The sequence below is a fragment of the Sardina pilchardus genome, chromosome 11, assembly GCF_963854185.1.
Source record: "Sardina pilchardus chromosome 11, fSarPil1.1, whole genome shotgun sequence".
Classification (NCBI taxonomy): Eukaryota; Metazoa; Chordata; class Actinopteri; order Clupeiformes; family Clupeidae; genus Sardina; species Sardina pilchardus.
In genome coordinates, this window is record NC_085004.1 from 30,095,615 (window position 1) to 30,118,408 (window position 22,794).

At 41.4% G+C, this 22,794-nt stretch overlaps 1 long non-coding RNA gene across 1 annotated transcript in view; it reads left to right on the forward strand.

Moving 5' to 3' along the window:
* Positions 1–4,836: 4,836 nt before the first annotated feature.
* The window catches only part of LOC134095958 (uncharacterized), a 121,725-nt gene continuing 103,767 nt past the window's right edge, over positions 4,837–22,794 (forward strand). The window contains exon 1 of the long non-coding RNA XR_009940658.1: positions 4,837–4,932. This is a non-coding gene — a long non-coding RNA (uncharacterized LOC134095958). The remainder of the gene's footprint in view (positions 4,933–22,794) is intronic.

Consider the following 22,794-nt stretch of genomic DNA (forward strand, 5'->3'; position numbering starts at 1 on the left):
CGCTCTCGCCGGCTGCTGAAGCACCCTGCCATAGATGGAAAATTAGGCATATACGGCTGCACTGTAAATCTTATTGTAATTCACAAAGCTTGCATTACAAATCATTGGCTCAGAGTAAAAGAACGCCGGCTTTTGTGTGTTCCCTACCTGCACTGTTGAGCGTATGCTTGTGTGCCTGGTCAAACAGACATGATCACTGGCCTATACTAACATTTTTGTTTCTCTACGTAAAAGACAATAATTCTTTAATACAATAATTAATTAGGCTATTTAACCCCCAGAGAACGCTAGTCTCCCCACCCCCGCCAACATTCTCTCTTATGCCACACCAGTGCTTGTCCTCCCGGGCCATATGGGAAGGGAGACAAACTGGGAGACTCGTGAAGCATGAAGAGTGATGTTGCAGCCTTTAAGTGCCTTGTTTGGACGAACTGTCACAGTGTTAGTTCAAAGATGTAGGTGTTTGGGCTGCAGACAGTAATTAATATTGTGCTGCCTTGCAGACCCGGCAGGTCTGCCGCTGCACGGCGCAGCCCAGATGACTAAACATCGGAGGGTCTGCTCGTCTGAAAGAATATTTTAGTGTTTGGAGCCTGCAGGTCTCCTCCTGAGCGCAGGGCTTATGCCACTGAGTCCAGTGAATCAGCCTACCAGCCCCGTCTCTCCCCAAGCGCAGCTGCTCTCTATCTGATTTTCTCATTAAGACTCAACTCATGACTTTATTGTAAAGAGTTTGGCTGAAGCGCTGCACATTTGTGTGGGGATTTTAGTTTGATCTGTTCATATTTTCATTTTATTCTCCTTTGTGAAAAATGTATGGATGTAAGTTATAGGTTTGCCAGAATAGTGAATTCTTTCCAACTAAACATCCCTCCATATCCCTTATGAGAATGTCTACACCTACCCATTTTTAACTCATGTCGTTTCATCAGTTTTTTGGGATTCATCGTTGCCAATATGCAAAGTGTTGGATAGCACCATATGTTATCATATGTTTGACCTTACAGAAAACCTGATCAGAATGGAATGTTTTGAAGAGGCGTGTATTTTGTGCACATTACTTATTTTGGCTTCTCGTGAAGGAGAAAGTGTCACTACAATAGCAGATGTGATTTTATTACATATATGAATTGGTGGTGATGCTGGGCTTTCTAATATGTGAATATAGCTTATGCAAAGACTGTCCAGACCTCGAGCAATTTTTAATCCTTGGAGGTGAAGGACTTAAGGAATCTTGCTAATTTCACAGATGGTTTAAAATAGATTAGTGCGGAGTACCAGCTCCCCGAGATATGCGGACCCACCAGGCTCCTTGTTCCTCTGCCAAAACTCTTCGCAGAGCCTCAGAGGTGCCTTCCAAAAGTCCTGCAAGGTTAAACTCAAACTTCTGCATCCTCAAGCCATGGCTGATTCATGACACGGTAGCCTTACCTCTTTCTCTCTCTCTCTCTCACACACACTCTCTCTCGCTCTCTCTTTCTCAATCTCCCCCTTCTGTTTAGCCCTCTCTGTACAAGAGTACAAGAGCTATCAAGCGGAGCCTGATTGATCAGGGCCTCTGGTATTTAGAGATATTAAAATTTGGGATTGATATTTCTATTCCCTGCTAGTAAGGGTTCACATTTGCTTGGTGTATTAAAGCTTTAATTTCAGATAGTCTACCATGCTAAGGGTTTCCTCGCTTTTTCTGAGCTCATTTGAAATTTTCTGTAAGAAACCATTATCTCTTTTGGTTTGTTCTTATCCTTGTGTGTACTGGCCTCTGCTTTACTCAGGGACCATGCTAGGATTGTCTATGGACAGAGAGTTCAGAGTCCTCCTGTTTTGGAAATGAGATCTTTCATTTTCTATCTAAACAATGGCCTAAGAACACAAAGCCCCTGACTCGGCGAGTAGCAGAAAGCACAAACCAGTTGGCTCGCAAGGCCATCTTTAATTGTTTAACTTTCCCCTCGCCCCATCAATCGTTCAGCATATTGTGTCTGGAAGCCAAGAAACAGAGAGAAGGAGTAGAGGCAGGAGGGAGGGAGGAAGGAGGGAGGGAGAGAAAGGGTGAAGCTGAAAAGAGGAGTGCAGGAGGAGACTGTGTGGTGTGCGGACGAGGCCAAGCCTGCTGACAGAGCCATCTCCAGACAGAGGAATCCAGACACAGCTCTGGGCAGGCTCAAAGGGCCCAGCTTGGAGTTAATGTGGGAACACAATGGGGCCGGGTGAAAAACTCAACATGTTTTTGTTGAACTTGTCATTCGCCAGGACATAGCTGTAAGGAAAGCCTAGGAACCATCTGAATGTTGTTTGTGCTCTCCTAATGCACCATATTTGGGTCAGTCTTCACAGGGGCTTTTATGAGGAGACCGTTAACAATGGAAAGACGTTTTCGGAGTGACACACACCCTGGCGTGGGCCAAACCCTCTTGGACCTGCCCCATTGCAAGCCGGCTTCCAAAAAGCTGACCTCATGCCTCAGTGGGATGCTATTAATCAGATTCTTTCAGCAGCTATCAGGAAAACCACCACAGTAAACAGCCACTTTTGGACTGGCCCCGTTTTAAAGGGGAAGTAATGGCTTGGACAATATTACTCCAAATTTGGATGGTCTTTTTTGGTTTTGGGGATACTGGACTAGGTCGTTTAACTGTCAATCACAAATTCTATAGGAATAAATACATGTTCTATCTTTAAAATAATTTAGAAAGTGCGTGCTCTCTCTCTCTCTCTCTCTCTCTCTCTCTCTCTCTCTCTCTCTCCCTGCCCCCCCTCTCTGTGTCGTTGTATGTGTGTGTGGTGTGTGGGGTTTACATGCCTGCTCGTGCATGTGTGTGTATTTGCCAGGCTTTATCAAAGTATCAGTTTAGTTCTGCTCATTTCATTTGTTATTGAGAGAGAGAGAGAAAAAAAGAGAATGTTTTTCTGTACAAAACTCACCCACATGTTGAGAATTTCCGAGCATGGTTGTTGGGCACATTGGTTTGCTAAATGAACTTTTGAAAAATCCACACGGGACAATATTTCACAAAATGTAATTTTACATACTGTTTCACATCATTGCCTCTCCTTCGTGTATTTATCTCTCAAAGCATTTGACTGCATTTCTTTTGGGAAGAATGAATACGTAATGGATATTTAAAAGCATCCCGACTCCCTCTGCTTTTTTGAAGAATTTAGCAAAATAAAGGTTCCTATGTAGGCATGTGTTATTATTTCAAAGCCATCACTCAGTTCTCTCATGCATATGTCAATTACTCAACCACACCTTTATGAATATGTAAATGTGCTCAGAATGCCTCATTAATTAGTAATTCATACATTTTTCACGAACTCAATACATTTCCAATGGAGTCTGATGAATTATCACTGGTAAGTAGAAAAAACTGAATACATCTCAGATTTCAGTGTTTTTCTAAATCGGTTTCTTTAATAGTGAGTGTTTGGTGGCACACTTCAGAGTGATGGAGACGTTAAGGGGCTGTTTTTCATTCAGATTCTAGTATTGATATTTGTAGTGGTGTGTGTGTGTCTGTGTGTGTGTGTGTGAGGTTGATGCCTGGCTCATGAAATTAAGCCATTAGACGGAAGCTAGAAGATGTGCATGGGGGGATTCCAGCGCAAACCGTAAACACGCTCCGTGTAAAATCGACACAAGGTGAGCCATGTAAGGTCAGGAGCCGGGTGTCAGCCTGGACAGCAGCACAGGCGCTGAATATTACAAGGCGCAGCATCTGGACCCCACATTAGCATTCGACCCATCCACAGAGAAATCATTCATTCCTTTTTTTCCCCTGCCTGGCTGTTTAGCCCTTGTGTGCCTGTAATATATTCATTACAGAGAGAGAGACCCACTTGATCTTATTAGTCTTTGATAATCATTTGAATTAAACAGACAGTGTTTGCTTTTGGGACCCCCAGCTTGCACAGGAAGACAAATGGAGACATGGTCTTGATGACCTGTGTTTGTGTAAGGTTTGAAAATAGAGAGGAAAAGGGAGGTGAGGGATGAGTAGTAGTCGTAATTTTGGATTTTGAAAGGACTCCCCTTCCCCTCTCTCCCCAGATGCTCTCTTTCTTTCTTTCTCTCTCTCTCCCATGTACACACACACACACACACACACACACACACACACACACATTAAATTGTGTATTTTTTGGGATCACACCACAGTAAGACATCAGACATTGGGGATACGACACGGCGTAGAGTGTTGGCTGGAGCGCACTCCAAAGCCATGAATTTAACATGAAAGTGGAGGCGCGGACAAGTGCAAAGGATTGCCGCCTATTTGAGGAGGGGATTATAGTCTACTACCTCCTGGATGCAGTCACTTTGTTACCACCAGCTCCCCATTGGCCCAGGAGATATATTTATGTAAATGGCAATGGGACTTCTTAGCTGTAAACACGAGTGCGCTCTAAGGAAAAGCCGCCTAGGGACCCTCTGTAGCCATAAATATAGAGGGGGTGGGACAGGGGGTTAAAAGAAACAAACAAATTTGCCGCCATGATAACGTACAATGCTTCCCAGTTCAAAAAAGTGCAGTGTTAAATCATTCAGAGATGGTATTTTAGTTAAACTGTATTAGTTTTAAATAACAGGGTGAGTGGGAGGTTGGAGCTGGCTGACAGATTTAGATACTGTGCTTACTGCTTATATATTATTTCTTTAATGGAGAGATGCGAGGAGCTGGGACTGGGCTGAATGTGGGGAAACACATGGTGAAATGCACTATGCTGTGGTTAAAATTCATTTGAAATTCCTGGAACTGTATACTGTATTACAGATAAGATGTTGCTGAATTGTACAATGACACGTGTCCATTTTTTTTTGGTAGTTGGAGGCCAAAATTCTGACCGAAGCCGTTGGCGTGACAGCAATTTCTCGCCTGGTGTTGCACGGACTGATGTATGGTGACAGATCATCGAGTGGTCTTTGTTGGGGTGAGTGTTTGCTCGAGGTCAAAGGGTGAAACAGATGCTTTACCTGCTGCACTGCAGCGGACAGGCCTGCTTCTCAGCGACAGCTGCTCCCGTTCAGGAAGACATACGACTGCATTGCAGGTAGGGGAACTACCACCACCACACAGAAAAAAACAGATGCATATTTCACTGACAGCTCGCTGGCACAGCCTATCACTGTGCTTAGCGCTGAGATCTCCTTCAATTCTGCTGTTGAGGAGGGATCTGCAGAGGAGCAGACTTGGAATGATGAAAATGAGATATGAAATTAAAACATACCGATGCACGAGTCATTATTGTTTCCCCTCTGCAAATTCCACACATTCTGCATTCCGTACAAAAATTAAATTTGAGTAAGGCGTTTGGATTTCAATAATCACAAAGTAATCACACTACTGCATGTGATATTAAATATTTATCTACTTGTTCCTCTAGGAATAATGGGAGATGGGGATGGGGGGGGGGGGGGGGGGGGGGTTTTGATTAAATTATTTCTTTTTTTTTTCTGTGCAAAGCCTAAAATCTGTGCCATGCCACAGATTAGGTTTGTTTTGTGATCTGTGGTACAATAACATTCTAGAATTTTGTAAGCAGAGAAAAAAAAAATAGAAAAAAAGATCAGGACGTATGACATTGGCGATGTCCAGCAGTCTGCCAGATGGTCTGTGCAGATCTTCATTTCTCCCTTTCTGGGTCTTTTCCCTGCCCTCCTTCCCTGCGATTCCCGCTGAAGAGATTGACACACTAATAAACTGATGTTAATTAGACATACTTTGAAATTCCTCATTCTGCTCCTGTACGTCTCTCACCATTCTGGAGCTGGTGGCTTATTAAAACATTTGCTGCTCTTGGGTGATCTTCTTTTGAAACGGATTCTGACCCTCCGGGCACAATTTATTTTTATTTCAAAAATTATTTTTACTAGCAAATTTAGCATTAGTTCAAGAGAATTATAAATCATTATTACACAGGCAGACACTTCAAACATTTAGTCGAAAGCTTTCTGAGCGATGAAGCATCAAAGGGGGTGCTAAGGCAGATGACTGTTCTGCTGGCGTGCCTCCATTCATTAATACGCCGTAGTCAGGCGAGCTAATACTGCAAACATGCCTCTTTAACTACAAGAGACTACTGTTTTATTAAAAGCCTTTGTTACAACCAGGAGGAGGTGTGCCATCAATATTGTATTACAGGAAATGCCAACGGCATTTTTTTTTTTTTTTTTTTTGTGAATTGAAGGTATCAACAGGGAATTTTGGTGTTCTTGTGTAATTCTTGCACAAGAGCATCAAAATTACATGTGTGTAAAGTTGTTTCTTAATATGCCATTTACATGTGCTGTTTAAATGCACAGAAACATACCCAGATGAAAAAGATTTACACAGAAGTCCTATATTACTGAAGTAGAACATAGCCCGACTACAGTATATGTTAAATATAGTTCCTATTGATGGATAAATAACGTTCAATTTATCAGCTGTGTAGGAACTGAATATCATTTATCAATTAAATGTTATTCCTTTCTGCACAGTAATTGTGTACTGTAATGTCAAGGTCAATTATGCCTTTTAATTTTCATCCTTGAAGGACTGTGTGTGTGGCTGCTTTTGTATGATTCTTTGTGCTCCAGTGTACTGTACATATATATGCTTGTGTGTGTGTGTGTGTGTGTGTGTGTGTGTGTGTGAGAGAGAGAGAGAGAGAGAGAGAGAGAGAGAGAGAGAGAGAGTGTGTGTATGTGTATGTGTGTGTGTGTGTTGTGTGTGCGTGTAACTATTTTCATTTGCTCTAATGTACTCCTCTGATTACACACTGGTAACCTTAGTCAGGTAATTGTGCAGATCGAGGCTAATTTGCAAATAATGGCTTTGGTGAAATCCTGTTTTGGCCCAGAGCAATGCCACAGGGACAGGGCAGAGACCAGCGTTAATTACTGAGGTCTGATGCCTCAGCTTTGTCTCTGAAATCCAATTGAGCCGCAGATGAAAACCCGGCCAGGCCGCTTAGTTACCCCGCGACACAGGGTGTCGAAGCTTTTGATTCCCATCTGCCTCCAAAGAAGCCTCTGTGATTGTAATCCATCTCATTAATATTCCCTCCACAAACACACTCTTAATTGTCTCTAAAGTTGTGATTATACCATATGAACAAAATTGTCTCCATCATGTTATTGACCCCTGTTCCCAATGCAGGATATGAAATGCTGCCTTGCCTTGTAGAAATGCAGAATTCTTTATGGTGATCAATATATGATTATTACCTTCATGCTAGCAAATCCAACACATAGATTAGGAAATTGGATGAAACGTGTCATCAGTCTGCGTTGGCTTCTAATAACCAGTTGGTTAAAGTAATTGGCTTTTCTGAAGTGAGGGGTTATTAGATGAAGTTAACATTAACATTAACAACCCCCCCCCCCTTTTTTTTTTTCTTGAGAGACTGAATTTTATCCTGGTTGGATAGACTCCCTTTACGGAGACTCGGTGTGAGCAAAAAAATAGTCATGAGAAGTTCATTTTTAATCGGGCATCACAGTAAGTCATAGGGGGTCCTGAACACTTACCAGATCAAGAGAGTGATCATATATTACCATTGACAGTGTGGCGAAACGAACTATAAAATATTAACAATAATCATAAAACCTGCCCTGTCAGCTTAAGAAAAAAAAAAGACCCCAGAAACTCTGCAGATATAATAAATGTGAGTGTAGAGCTGGGCATTTCACAGGATTATGGCCATTCTGAAATACTGTAAAATGCATTGCTGCATGCTCTGGATATGTAATTGAAGGTAGACATGGAGAAAGCTCAGACATGAAAAAATTTGAAATCAGATTTTTAGATTACATTAGAAAAAAATAATTTGACGGTTTATTGGCTTTTTAGTTAAGTACATTTCATTTCAAGAATTGGCAGCGATGTCCATTGTGGTTTTTCACTGAATATATGCTTAGGCTTCATGATGCTCATGTCTGCAAAACTCATCTGATGTTTGATGTGAAAAAATGACCCGTCTTTAGGGAAACAGAGACAGTATTATAACGTATTAGTTATGTCTAATTTAGATCATCAGCAACACTAAAAAATCTAAGGTATCAGAGCAGAATGTATTTTTTTTCTATTTGTTTCTGAATTTCAGTCTCCCTATTCAAGTAGAATCTTTAAAAGCAACCTGTTTTGTATTAAGGCTGGTTTTATACATTCTCAAGTTGTCCACTCAGTAGTAATGCAAGCCTTCCATAGCTTTGCTCAGTCATTAATGTGACTTCCACAGCTGAGGATATTCAGTAATGGTGTGTGGTTTCAGACATAAGCCCTCAGTCTTCCAGTGGAGCGCTTGTCATCATCTGAGTTTATTCAGACCAGTTTTCCCACCAATAAACATGCCTGTTGATATTGTTCAGTATCTAAGAGAGCACGCTTTGGTGCTACAGATCAAGCTTAAGGGATCTAAGACTCTTTAAGTCAACAGTGACTTCACTCCTGGTTGGGAAAGTATTGCCCTATCCATCAATACTATGCAGGCTGACCCACTGAGACATAGATTCTCAGCTAAGTATGACAAATGCAAATGTCTCAGTCTAGATATGCTACAGACACAGGGGTATAATCTGTTCATCTTTTTTCCATTGTCATTTTTAGCAGGGTTTTGGAGGCTAGCCGATAGCTCATGGTGATGAGAGAATGGCTGTAACATTAAGGGGCTTGTGCAGGGGAGTGCAAGTGTTTTTGTTATGAAAGTAGCACCATTTTAACATTGGATATGAAGTATACCTGAATAATGAAGTATTGAAGGCAGAGAAAGTGGGGTCATGTGAGCTTGGTAATAATCAGTTAAGCAGTCAATAAACTATAGGAGTAACTGGGAATTTACATCACAAGCAAGAGTTAAGCAAGAGTGAAATGTAAACAATGCATGCTTTATGTGTATGCTTCAAAAGAGAAGCATACACATTAAAGTTTTGTTATTGTTGCAAGTACTGTATCTGTTGTTGTCAGTAATGCGCGTGTGAAGCTCTGTCTCTATAAATTGCTATACTGATGCTAATGGTATCCTATTGCTACCAAATGGGCGACTGAGAAACACATAAAAATGTACAGTTAGGCCATGTCCACATGTAGCTGGATATTTTTATAAACTGAGAAGCAGCCGTTTAAGGCTGTCAAGAACATATCAATCAAACAAATCTATATTTGCCAATCTGAGAGTTTTTAAAAAATCAATTTTTAATTACCAAAAAGTTTTGGTGTGAACGAAAGGCCAAAATGCATAACAAAAAATCTTATTCTATTTGAGAATATGAGGCTACATGTGGATATGACCCTATAGAGTTTCTATTATTTCCAGAGCATATTCCACTTGCAGTTGCAATACTACATTGGCTCCTCCAGTTGTTCCCAATGCACAGTGCTGGAGATAGAAAACATTGATTAATCGCAGCTTTTTCTGTTGAATGACCGCTTTAACGATTGCTTTCATTAATTGAAGCATAGTTATTTGGGTGGGGGGCACTAGAAGACACTACTTTTAGGCAACATCCACTCAAAAATTACGGGCATATTTTTTCTTACTATTTCATACCTTTAACAACATCAGTAAAAAAATAAAAATCTTGCATCCACGTGAAGACGTGAAACCAACAGAAAACGCTATGGTGCATATCGCATGCCAGTTGATGGCAATGTGGTACTACTTTTACTTTTACTTGCAGAACCTTCATATTGATTCACGAAGACAATGAAATTCCAAAAGCAGTTGCGTAATTTTCAGGATTGGTGACTGCTATCCACCTTATTCCTTAACCCGGAAATCTGTCCGGTTTTCAACTTCCGTTCATTCTGTTAACATTCTAGCCTCGTACGTTCTCAGTACGCTAACTAGAATATGCTTCAACTTAGATTTCTTTCGCAATGTTGAATTCTGCAAAATAATTGTTTCACTAGTTCAAAATTTGCATAAAGAGATGCAATAGAAGAGCATGTTTGGCGAGGTCTCTGGGCCAGGGTCCTGAAGTGTTTTGCGGGATTGTGCAAGAGTCAAGCAGGCGAGCAAAGTTAAGCCAATGCTGCAGCCTCGGCAGGTAGACTATAAATAAGTTACCTGGCAGATTGAAAAAGGAGGTGTGGCAAATTTTTGTCACGCTCCTCCGAACTTCCGTTTATAAACTTTGGTTAATTGGAAAGCAACTATGGTAGAGATTTCCTAAATGTTGCCAGTTAATTAAGACATGTTGGAACAATAATGATGGCTTCTTAGAGCTCTTATGTAAGAACTCAAAAGACTTTCTGACTTTGCACTGAAAATATTTTAGTACATCAGTGTCATAGGCTGACTACCTTGTACCCATAAAAAAAAGAAATAAGGGAAAAGTGACTCGAGTTCTGGCCAGATTTGAACAGTAATAGTGTAATGTAGTGTTAATTCGCCAATCGCCAGCTGTAAATATTTGTTTATGACATGAGCCAGTAAATGCCAAGTTGTTGTTTACAAGTGAAGCTTCCCAGATAGCAAAACTGCACTGGGACGGAACTGGGCCACATGTACCACAACATTCGGCACAGATCTTTATAATGGACCTGATCTGGCGTCCAAACGCACATCGGTCCAAAATTGTTTTGGATCTGTTTGACGGATTTGCGGCAGATATGAACTTGCACTCGTCCAGGTCCGTCCCAGATAGCAAAACACACCTACCACGACATCCGGCACGGATCTGAATAGTGGACCTGATCCGCCGTCCAAACGCACATCGGTCCAAAATTGTTTTGGATCCGTTTAACTGATCTGGTGGCAATAAGGGCTGAGACTGCTCCCAACAAACAAGATAACGTCCCGGCGATGATTCAGAGCTTTTTAAAAAACGTATTTTGTCACTGCGACGTAAAAAGAGGAAAAATCGAATTTCACCCAACTACCAGTTCACCGTTTAGCATTTGCGCCATATGGAGATCACCCAAGTCAATCTGTCACGAGCGTGTGGCGTTAGGATAGCTTACTATTTATGTGAGTGAAACAGCTGTCAACGTTGGTAAGCAGTAATTGGCATACAGTAATGATTTGCATTTCAGCTTACGTCTAGAATTTCATTTCACACATTTATTTAGCTTACCTGTGGGTGCGGCTTGGAGATTGATGATCACATCCAGATGATTAAAGTCTAGAAGAGTTAGCTGGGTATTTATACCCGGTTAGGTCTAATACTTTCACGACTACGGTGTATTTCCCCCCTAATAAATTACTAAGTCAATGGTCATATCTGGTAATGTTGTTGTTCAAAACATCAGTGGAGTAGGTTAGCCTATAAGCTAAAATATCCCAACCACATTGTTTAAAAATTCAAAACTAATATTTGCAATGCATGCTGGGAAGCAAACAAAGCAAACAAACAAGCAAACAAAGTAGGCCTACACAAAATATAATTAAAGTTATCAGAGAATGTCTAGGTTATATTTTATATCTAAACCATGAGGTTTATAAAGTCATAAAATTGTGATAAGCATCCTTAATTCTTCTGCAAAGTTTTTTATAGTGGTGACCAGTTGGGGATGTGAATGTCTGCTTAAAGTCATATGTGATATGGGACCTGCATTGCAGATCCGTACCACACACAAGAAGCGGACCCGTACCACACATAAGAGGCGGAACCGCATTGCAGATCCGTACCACACACAATAGGGCTCGGGCACACGACTTGCATTCTAGGAATATTGCCGCCATGTTGGTAGCGCACTGAACGTGATGTCCATTCATTCAGATGCAGAAGACAAGAAGCAGAAATATAGTATTAGCTGTGCTGTGCCCGCAAAGTTTTCACGTCATGATCCCGAGCCCTATAAGCGGACCCGTACCACACATAAGAGGCGGAACTGTATTGCAGATCCGTACCACACACAGTAAGCGAACCCGTACAGGTCCGCTTCTTGTGTGTCGTACGGATCTGCAATACGGGTCCGCTTATTGTGTGTGGTACGGGTCTGCTTCTTGTGTGTGGCAGAGCCATAGAGAGAGCAGAGAGAGTTGCGACACGCTTTGATGTCGCCGCCACGCGATCAAAAGTTCCAAAAAACCTGCGCTGAATGGCTGAATTCCAGGAGGGTGGGATGTAGCTACTTCTAGATGCTGGAAGGTGTAATAATTTAACTCATTAACTACTGACCAAGAGATTGGCTGTAAATAGTTCCAAAAGTCCCATAACGAGGAAATAGCCTGGAAAAAGCACTGCCATTTTTTCCTACGGAGGTCTATGGGAGTGTCGCCACTCTGTTTTATCTACCGCTCTGGTGTGTGGTATACGGATCTGCAATTCATGGGTTTCATCAGGTCCCTTTCCACAGGTGTATAAAATGAAGCACCTTGATTATCAATGCAGACTGCATGGTGATTGATACACCTGTGCTAAGGGACCTGATGAAACCCATGAATACGGGTCTGCCTCTTGTGTGTGGTACGGGTCTGCTTCTTGTGTGTGGTACGGATCTGCAATACGGGTCCTTTTATTGTGTGTGTGTGGCACGGGTCCTCTTATTCTGTGTTGTACGGATCTGCAATACGGGTCCGCCTCTTGTGTGTGGTACGGGTCCACTTCTTGTGTGTGGTACGGATCTGCAATATGGTTCCGTTTATTGTGTGTGACACGGGTCCGCTTATTCTGTGTTGTACGGATCTGCAATACGGGTCCGCTTATTGTGTGTGGGCCACATCTGGCCCACAGTCAGATACCGTAGGTCCGCTACATACGGATCTAAAGGCTTTCATGCGGATCCGGCCCAAAGGAAATTGCTATCTGGGTTATCATACGTTGTCTATATTGTGTTCACAAGTATGCAATTATTTCACTTACATAACCTTTTTTTGATAATCTTTTTCACATCTTTTGTAGATTGCCATTCATGTATTATACATTTTGAGGTCGCTTGTGACACCAGATGGGTTTACAAGATAAGGAAATAGTGCAAATGTTATTATTTTCATAAACCATAGATTGTGACAAGATGTTGGATATACTGCATGACCCTGCACCACCAAGACTTTGAGGCCTCAGTTTATAAACATCTGCTGTGAACTGATGCATGCTGTTAGCTTGACTAGCCAGACCCACATCAAGAGGGTCTGGGCATTCACCATAGGCAGGGCTCAATCGGAGGGGTGGGACAACAGTTGTCTTTCAAACTCCCTCTCCACTCAATAGGATAGCGCTTCAATGAATCATCTTGTTTTCAAGTAGCAGGATGCTTAACGGTCACAACTTCTGGTCAGAGCGGTAGATAAAACAGAGTGGCGACACTCCCATAGACCTTCATAGGAAAAAATGGCAGCGCTTTTTCCAGGCTATTTCCTCGTTATGGGGCTTTTGGAACTGTTTACAGCCAATCTCTTGGTCAGTAATCAATGAGTTAATTGATTACACCTTCCAGCATCAAAAGTACATCCCACCCTCCTGCGATTCAGCCATTCAGCACAGGTTTTTTTGGAACTTTTGATCGTGGCGGCAACATCAAAGAGTGTCGCAACTCTCTCTTTCTATGGCTCTGCTTCTGGTCATTATGTTAAGCCCGCCTACCAACTCTATACGCGATTTGATTACTTGAGAGAAGTTTACTCGGGCGATCTCCCAAGTCAACGGAGAGTTGCTAGACTACCCCAGCAACAAATTAGATTTGCTACCGCTAGGGGCGTCTACATTAAAATACATTAAAACATTTACTAAATTAAATAGCTTATTCAAGACTAGCATGGACAATCAGTCTTAGATAGTCAATAAAGCACTCCCAAACAAAGGTCTGCTACTGTAAGTTGGTGGCATGCTTCTTTTCTAGTTTTACAGATTTTAAGAATTTTACAAATTTACGAGATTTGCTTGTAGGTCTTTGCTAAGTGCAGCTGCCTATTACAATATTTTCTGGAGTGCATTAATAACGTTAGGGAAATGTTGTTGTTTGGCATGGGCTGGCAATGGTATCTACGGCCCCTTTGATCAAAGTGAGACAATAGACCTCTGAAGTTCGCCTACAAAAATGCCACCATCTTTGCCCAAATAAGGAGATCCGGTATCTTGAGATTATTTCTATGGGAAAATAACATGGGGGTTTTCAATTATCGCACCTGTTAAACTCTCTCAGGGATGATGACATTGTAAATGCAGACGTTTTTTGCTACACAGTTTTGTCCACTGCCGGATAGTGGATACTGTGATCTTCGGTAGGTGAAGACGGCACACTTCAATCTTTGCTACCCCAGAGCTAACTTACAATGCAACTTGCCATAGGCAGTTAGCTTCAATTAACTCCCGGATCTCCTTATATGGGCAAAGATGGCAGCTTTGGATCCTTTTTGTAGCCGAACTTCAGAGGTCTATACGTTAGACCGGCACATCCGGGAACTTGACTCGCGACGAACGTTCCCGCCCCTTTTAGGGGGAAAACAAACTACGTCTCCCATTAACTTCAATGCAAATTAGGGTCAATAAACGTAATTCGTACCGAAATCGTAGGGGTAAATGATAACAGAAAACACAACGAATCAATAGGACCACTCAATATATTACCACTTTGCCGGTCGTTGACCGTGAAAAATACGTTCAAAAGCTTAATTCAATCAAAGTAAAAACATGTCCCTTCGGTCTCCCGAGTAGCCTGCTAGCAGTAGCAGTGGCCAGTGTCATACCCGGACATCCGTATCTCATTGAATCTCCAGTTAAATAACTAAATTGTTTTCCTGCATTTTTGGCCTCTTATTTTAATTGTAATGTTGTGTAGTTGACTGACAGGCTTGGATGTAAAGTATGTTCGTTAGATAATTCCAAGATATGATAATTTCTGTCATAGCCGATAGCCTAGCTGCTAGTGTTAGCCAAGTGTTAGCCTAGATTTCCGTTTTCGTTGGTCTGATTAATTTTTGGTGTAGCCTAATGTTAGGGGTTCTTAGCTTTGTGGTTGGTACACCCAACCACACAGCAACTTCTCGGCATGTCTGTCTACCGCGAACACTGATCTATAAATAATAAGTTATTCGTTATAGATCAGTGACCGTGAACAACACCTGTTCACTTTGGCTTGTTACAGGCTTGTTCTGAGGGCTTGTTTTCCCCCAAAAAGGGGCGTGGCGCAAACAACCTGCTCTGTGTGACGCGGCTCCGGTCTAACGTATTGGCCCTGATTTCATTGATGACCAGTCACCAGTGCAACAAGTGCAAATGCACTTGCATGCCGCACTTGAAGAAACATCACCCAAGTTTTTCTATGTGCAGAAAGCAAACGCTGTGCTTTGCCATATTGCATGGAATTAACTAAGATGTCACTTACTGTATGTAAGCAATACTCATCTTCGCCCATCTATAATGCAAATTGCATGTCCACAGCTGAGTCAAAAGCGCAGTTGAATGGAGTTTACCGAAATTACAACATTAAAAAGAATCAAAGTTTAGCTATCATAGATGATAATTAGATGTCAACAAGCAGCGGCATACAGAGTAAGCCTAGTAGTTCACGAGGTGTTCTGACTCATAACCAGAGTGAAAAACGCTTACTGCCAATACAAAACAACAGTAAAATGGCTAATATCACTGCAAACACTGTGTCCTATCTGATTGTGGCCTTAGAGTGTTCTCAACAAAGTTTTTATTTATTTGTTCAAGGAACGTGTGAATCACTCTCTTGTCAAATGATGTCATTGCTAATTGGCTTTGCCAAGTGATTTTTAGCAGCAACAGAGCTCTTGGACACCTCAGTGTCCAATGTTTCTGTGTACTGTGGCATCTACCTCAGAGATATCCCACATGCCATTTCCTATTACCCTGTCCTTAGTTCTGAAACTAGTTTTGCAAAGCCATTGCATTTCCAAACAGCAAGACATCTTGCACAAAACAAACTCCTTGAGTCTTTGAAGGGGTGACAGTTCTTTATTATGTCCATATATATGTACTATCATTTAATATGTTGCTGTAAAATGTACAGTACCTGGAGATGAGGCTAGTGTTAGTAATATAATAATATGTACTGTGCATGAGATGACTGTACAGCACTGTACTGTACACGAGAAGCATGCTGTATTACTTTTACTTTTTTACTTATGTGTTGGTGCAGGAATAGTGTCTGAATAGTAAATCATTGTGTATCTGAGTTTTCATAGGAAGAAAAATGAAAGTTTGTGATGTACTGTATCTGAAACAATAGATAGTGCATACAATGTTTTGCCTCTTTGTGAAGAAAAGGTATGCAGTCATGAAGTGTTATCTTGATAGACTTTTTTACCTGAATTAACCTCTCAAAAGCTTTTGTTAATGTAAGGGTGTTTATCAGGTCACCCATTTTGTACTTCTTGAAACTGAAAATATTTTGTTTTTCAGTGAAAGGAAATGTTTTGTCAGACAGGAAAGCAGACAAATATTTGGCTCTAAGAAAGTCATAGAGTAAGGGAACTTTAATTTGGTCGTATCTAGTGGGTGGAGTTAGACTTAGCCCGAAAATAGCCTTTTAAAAGTTTTATGGTGGCTCTTCATTATTGCGGCTTTAAGCTGCCCGGTCAAATAAGGAAACAATTGCAGGATGTTGGCTTGGAAATTGTCTCAATTTGCCAAATAGATTTATCTTTATTTTCATTGTGGCTAAAAACATTTGGGGACTAACACCAGTGTATTAACCAAAAACGTATGACGACCCCAGTAGTATGAAGGATATAATTATCAATTCTGAAATATTGTGCAGTCTGGTGATAATTAAACCCCTTCAAGTCAATCACCATTTTGTTGGCTTCATCAATCTGAGTGAAGTAAAAGCTAAGTAGCAACTATGGGGTCCGTCTTATTTTTTTTTAACAATCAGTAGTGTCTCAAAGTCTGGTCTAGGCTGTTCCAAATATTCCAGAAATCTTGGCAAAATACTCAGGTTTTGGCAGGTTTATTAATTGAATATGTCATGAACCCCATAACTAAGTCCCAGCCATCTCAGCATTGTTCTGCTTCTTAGAGTAAACCCTCTGTTTCCCCTCTTTGACTCTGGCTCAGCCCAAGGGGATGCCTTCCATCTGCAAGCAATCCTGCAGGGCTTATATCAAAACCAGTGCTGCATCCTATAGTGAGTTTATCAAAAGGCAATCAATCTGCCAGGAAGACGCACATTGTAGATTCACAAGGAAAATACAGTGAGGAGCACATGTATTTGATACCCTGCTAAAACAGGAATATAAAATCATCATTTGACAATTGATCTTAATGCCTTAACTCAAAAAATTAGTACAAATCAAACCGCCAAGGACACCAATTTTCTTTGTGATTGAAGAATGTATCGTAAATAGATAAATGTTTTCCTTAAATGCTAGGGGAAGGAAGTATTTGACCCCCTATGTAACCCTATGGGAATTTAACACATAGGGTTAACATAGGGGCAGGCAGATTTTTATTTTTAAAGGCCAGCTATTTCATGGATCTAGGATATTATGCATCCCGATAAATTTCCCTTGGCCTTTGAAATTAAAATAGCCCCACATCATCACATACCCTTCACCATAGCTAGAGATTGGCATGGTGCTTTTTCCAGTAGGCCTATTAGCCTGTTTGATTTGCATTGAGCTCAATGAGCATCAAACAGGCTAATAGGCCTACTGGAAAAAGCACCATGCCAATCTCTAGCTATGGTGAAAGGTATGTAATGATGTGGGGCTATCTTAATTCCAACGGCCAAGGGAACTTTATCAGGATGCATAATATCCTGAATCCATAAAATAGCTGGCCTTAAAAAATAAAAATCTGCCCGCCCCTATGTTAACCCTATGTGTTGAATTCCCATAGGGTTACATTGGGGGTCAAATACTTACTTCCCCCTAGCATTTAGGAAGAACATTTATTTATTTACGAAACATTCTTCCATCACAAAGAAAATTGGCGTACTTAGCGGTTTTATTTTTACTCAATTTTTGAATTAAGACATTAAGATCAATTGTCAAATGACGATTTTCTATTCCTCTTTTTAGGCAACTTTAGCATGGTATCAAATACATTTTCTCCTCACTGTATATTCACCCTCTAGAAGTCAGATTTTATATTTCACCCATATATTTGCATGAAGATGAGTAAAAGTACAGTAGCTGAACTATTTGAAGTTTGCCATCCCTGCCATTGATCATTGGCGACTCACCTGTGTGTAGTGTCAGAGGAGATAAGAACTATTAGAACTAAATGACTGGGTTGAGTCTTTTAAGCCTCAGGCAGGAGTGAACCTCTGAACACCACCACCATGAGACTTTGATTTAAAAATACATTCATTAACATAGATGTGGTATGTTGCCATGACACCCTAGCTTTCAGGAAGGTTAAAGGATGCATTCATCTAATAATAACCATTATTAACGACCCGTTAAACTAATGACATATGAAAAGTGCTTTATTGCAGATTTAGAAAAAGGACTGATCCTACTGATGCCACGTCAGATCGATTTCAGAAGTGTATATTGACAAATACACTTTTTAACAATGCTAAACCTAGATTTATATTTTATTCAATATGTTAATGGCAGTATCATCTGCATGGCAGTCTCAATTTGCGTTTTTTTCTTTTTTGCCCTTATAAAGTATCATTTTGTCCATTACTAACAGAGAGAGAGAGAGAGAGAGAAAGAGAGAGACGAGGAAGCTAAAATGCAGGATGCAATGCACAATAATTAAACCCTTTTAACAAGCCTTGTGAAACTGAGTGTCAGGGCTTCTTTCTTTCATCTCAGGAAACCAGGACAGACCGTTGGGGAGAAGCAGATGCCAAGAGCTGCCCAAGAGCCTCTCTTAAAGACATAGGAAGGGCATCAATCTGTTTTCAGAAAGCTGGCGATATGTTCCTTTTTTCCCCCCAACCCCCCCAAAATACTAAGCAGATATATCGGTATGTCTTTTTCAACTTGTGAATTGACACACAGTCCCTGTTTGGCAGGCTGAACTTTGTTGAAAAGGCTACATTTCCTGACAGGGTCTTCGTTAAGACTGATAGAATGTGAGCTGAAGCTCCATTGAAACCATATGGTCTTTTTGTCAGTCTCTCTGATTGATACCGGAATGTTTAGACAGCAATTATAGGTATTTTCGAAAGAGACTTTTTTTTTCAAATCAAAATCAGGAAGATGCCTTTTCTTTGTTGGCAAGATGTGATATTGTGTAGTGTCTGTAGCCAGTTGAGAAACATATCATACGGTTCCATATAATTTATCTGTGACATTTCATCTATAAAATGTGCAGTTCTGAAACCTGACACCTGCAAAGCCTTCAATTCAATATTTCTTTTGCCGACAAAATATATGTATTTCTCAAAGTGCACAAACCAGACTCCTGTTCTGCGAGAGAATGAGTACAGTTTGTTTTTATTATTATTCTTGTGTGTGTGTGTGTGTGTGTGTGTGTGTGTGTGTGTGTGTGTGTGTGTGTGTGTGTGTGTGTGTGTGTGTGTGTGTGTGTGTGTGTGTGTGTGTGTGTGTGTGTGAGTGTGTCTGCAAGCGCTTGCTCCATTGTCACTTGCATTTGGCTCTCATTATGTGCTTGCCCGAGGCGCCTGTCGGCCTGTAAGTGAGCCAGCAGTGATTTAGTTTATAGAGATCATATGGCAAGGAAACAGGGCTTGAAAGACACAACGTTGGGAACCATATTTGATGAATTTCCTATGATTTGAGCCCAGGTTTACTCTTTCCTGTTGTGAAACAGACCCACTGGAGCACACACGCGCCGGGGCCAGGGATGAGCGACAGCGAGAGAGAGAACCAATTAAACGACAATACACGCTCTGTTTTTCACACATCTCCGATTGCATTTCCTATCAGGAGAAAGGGGGCTCTGTAAGTGATCCAAAATGTGGGCAGGAAACCACACAGAGTGAAGGTTGCCTTTGTCATTAACAATTAATGTAACCACCGCGACTGGGATCGGCTTCAGCATGCACGGAGGCAAAAGGGGGGCTTCATCAGGATTCAAATGTTGAGAGAGGAAGGGAGAGAAGCGAGAGCAGACTCCTGCCTAAGACTTCTAGCAGACGTGGCCGTGCTGAGAGACATCATAAAAGCCTGCGCGGCCGAGCCAGCCGTCCACCCCGAAATGAACGTGGTTTTCGGTGGACAGCAGAACAGAGGGAGGTTTATTTGACAGGGTTTTTCTCCCTCTCCGGCCAGAGGAAATCACATCACATATGCCAGTCTCACTGTCTGTCTGTCCAACCCTTCTAACCCCTTCCCCCCACCAGCCCACCAACCAAAAGCAAGTGCCAGTCTTCATCAGTGTGACCAAAATGTCATCAAGTAGTTTAATGCCCCTTAATATCGCTGTATCGTTTACGTTCCCCAGTGCACTGGAAATGAGTCCCAGCTGGGGATTTTTGGAAACCCAAAGAGACGGAGAAGGGAGAAAAAAATTGACAGGCTATTTAGACGTGCTACTTCACTTTGCATTAGAGTGTACAATATCAGGCGCACAGAGGCTGCGAGAGGCCAGATTTCAGCCCGGTGTAGCATTGGGCCTGGAGCGACGGATCACTTACCTGAGGAAATCAAAGTCAATGGCAGAGGATCTGTCCTGGAGAGGAGCCCGGAGTCCCCTCGCGCACAAAAAAAAAAAGTGTGAAACCTGTGGAAAAGAAAAGAGTCTCATTGAGAAAATCCATTACCGCTCAAGGAGCCAGCAAGCATGAAAAGAGCTGTCTTGTTAAATCCGCTGGTTGATAAAGCAAGGCATTGGCTTGAGGGATTGCTTAGGGGCATTGGTGACATGAGAATGAGACAGAGAACAGAGAGAGACAGAGAACAAGAGAGAAAGAGAGAGAGAGAACACAAGTGAAACAGATCAGGAAAATAAATAATAATGGTGCAGACATACAGATTACCCTTCAGCCTTACGACTTACCTGACGCATAAAGATCAATATGAATTTTCAGTTTTTCTTGACACTTATTTAACATTTCAACCCAGGGAATATGACAGAGCAGAAGTTAATTAAACTGATGGTAGTGCATCTCTACAAAATAAACAAATAAACAGCCCAAGAGGCTGTTTCTGTTCCGCCTTCTGCTTTGCTTCCTTTTCTTTCTTTTCTTTTCTTTAAATGGTGTTGTCAATGTTGTAGTCTGCATTCTGTGATATGGAATAGATACAGTTGCATATTAGAAATCACCCTGTAGACAGTGTTGGTTGGTGTTTGGTCAAGTTTTATTTAGGCATTACAGACAGAGAGTGAGAGAGTCCTGATGGGCTGTGGACTCTGATGACTTAAGGAAATGTAAAGTACAGTTGCTGCTTTGCAGTGCCCTCCATGATCTCACCATAGCCTCATTATTTTTTGTCCCCTGCTACAGAATTTCAAGCGACTTTGATCCGGAGGATTTTCAGTTTAAGTGCACAATGTTCAATTTCTTAGGGAGCTGCAATCTGTTTTGGGACACAACACGTTTTGAAAACCGATTAAAAGTGTAGGGGTTATTGAAGCTCAAGATGCACAGATCCGCTTAATGTCAGTTTTTGACTGTTTTGTTGCACTCAGCTGTGCCCCTCACCACTGTGCAGTGTGAGTGATGTCTCCTGTAAAATCAGACTGAACCCTCCCTCCCTGCTGTTGGCGTTGGGGTGAGTGGCATCAGGTATAGGCCACCTGTCAGAGGACCGATGACCCTTTAATCATCCCTGTCCTCCTAAGCCGGAGGCTCCCTTGGTAGATTTGTTTTTAATGTGCTGTGATTTTCAAAGCCCTTCCTTTCTTATCCCCGTCCTGCTGGGTCGTTGAAGTCCCAGTGTGGCCAAAGGCCGGCTTCAAATGCTTCCCTTTAAGACAAGTGATGGGAGAGCAACTTAACCATGAGCTGCCGCTGCTCCACAGATCCGTCGTATAGTGTGCCTTTGAGTGAAGTCAAGAACAAGTACAAATAAAATGGATCACTGAGACCTTTGCTGATTTTTTTTAACGTATTGCTATTCCATTTTCATTTGGAACATATTGACGTTTGTACTCCTGTGGTTTTTGTCACAGATGCTAGCTTTGTGAAAGAAATGATCACTGTTGAATTGCTGATTCTGCTTTGATTCGTGAGTGAAGTGATTTATAATTAAGTGCCCTTTTGTAGTTTCATGTAGTATGATCATATGCCTTGGGATTGTACCCAATGTTCTAAATATGGTTTTAGCTCCAAGCATATCCTTATAATCCTTCAGCCAATCATTTAATTGTTTCTTCTTTTAATTATTTAATTGTTTACCCATTGAAATAAAATCATGTTGCCTTTATTGTTGCAACATGCATTTGTTTTCTATTATGGAACAGTCACGTCAAAAGTTTGAGATAGAATTTACACTAACAGGTGCACTTAAAACAACCAGTGCAGCAACACATACCTTTCTGCATTAAAGATGCACTTTGTGGCTCTGGCGAAGGGTTGCTGATATTGAAACTCAGCAGCCAGTCAAGTATACACAGAGTCAGGACTGTGTAGAAGTATTTTTTTTTTAGTTTAGACAGAATATACAGAAAGCGGATTGTAAAGAAGCAATCCTCAGAATATTGATCAAATTGTATTACAATCACAGGCTCCACTTTTACGTCAGCCTTGATGGATATATGATACATACTGTAGGGCTCTGTGCACCCTCACTCCGCCAGCAGAGCCCTTTGTTTGTCATACCAAGTACGGCTCATGAATGGTGGGGCTGTGGTAAAAGAAATTGAGAATACTGTGCAGCCTATCTGGTAATAGAGACAGGCCATCACACGAACATTCTAATGCCAAAATCATTTTTAAGGAATCTCTAGCCCCCCCCCCAGCCCTAGAGCCTAGACACGCATAATCACGCAGACACACAGGAAAACTCAAACTCAAATGTCACTGGAGTTTGATC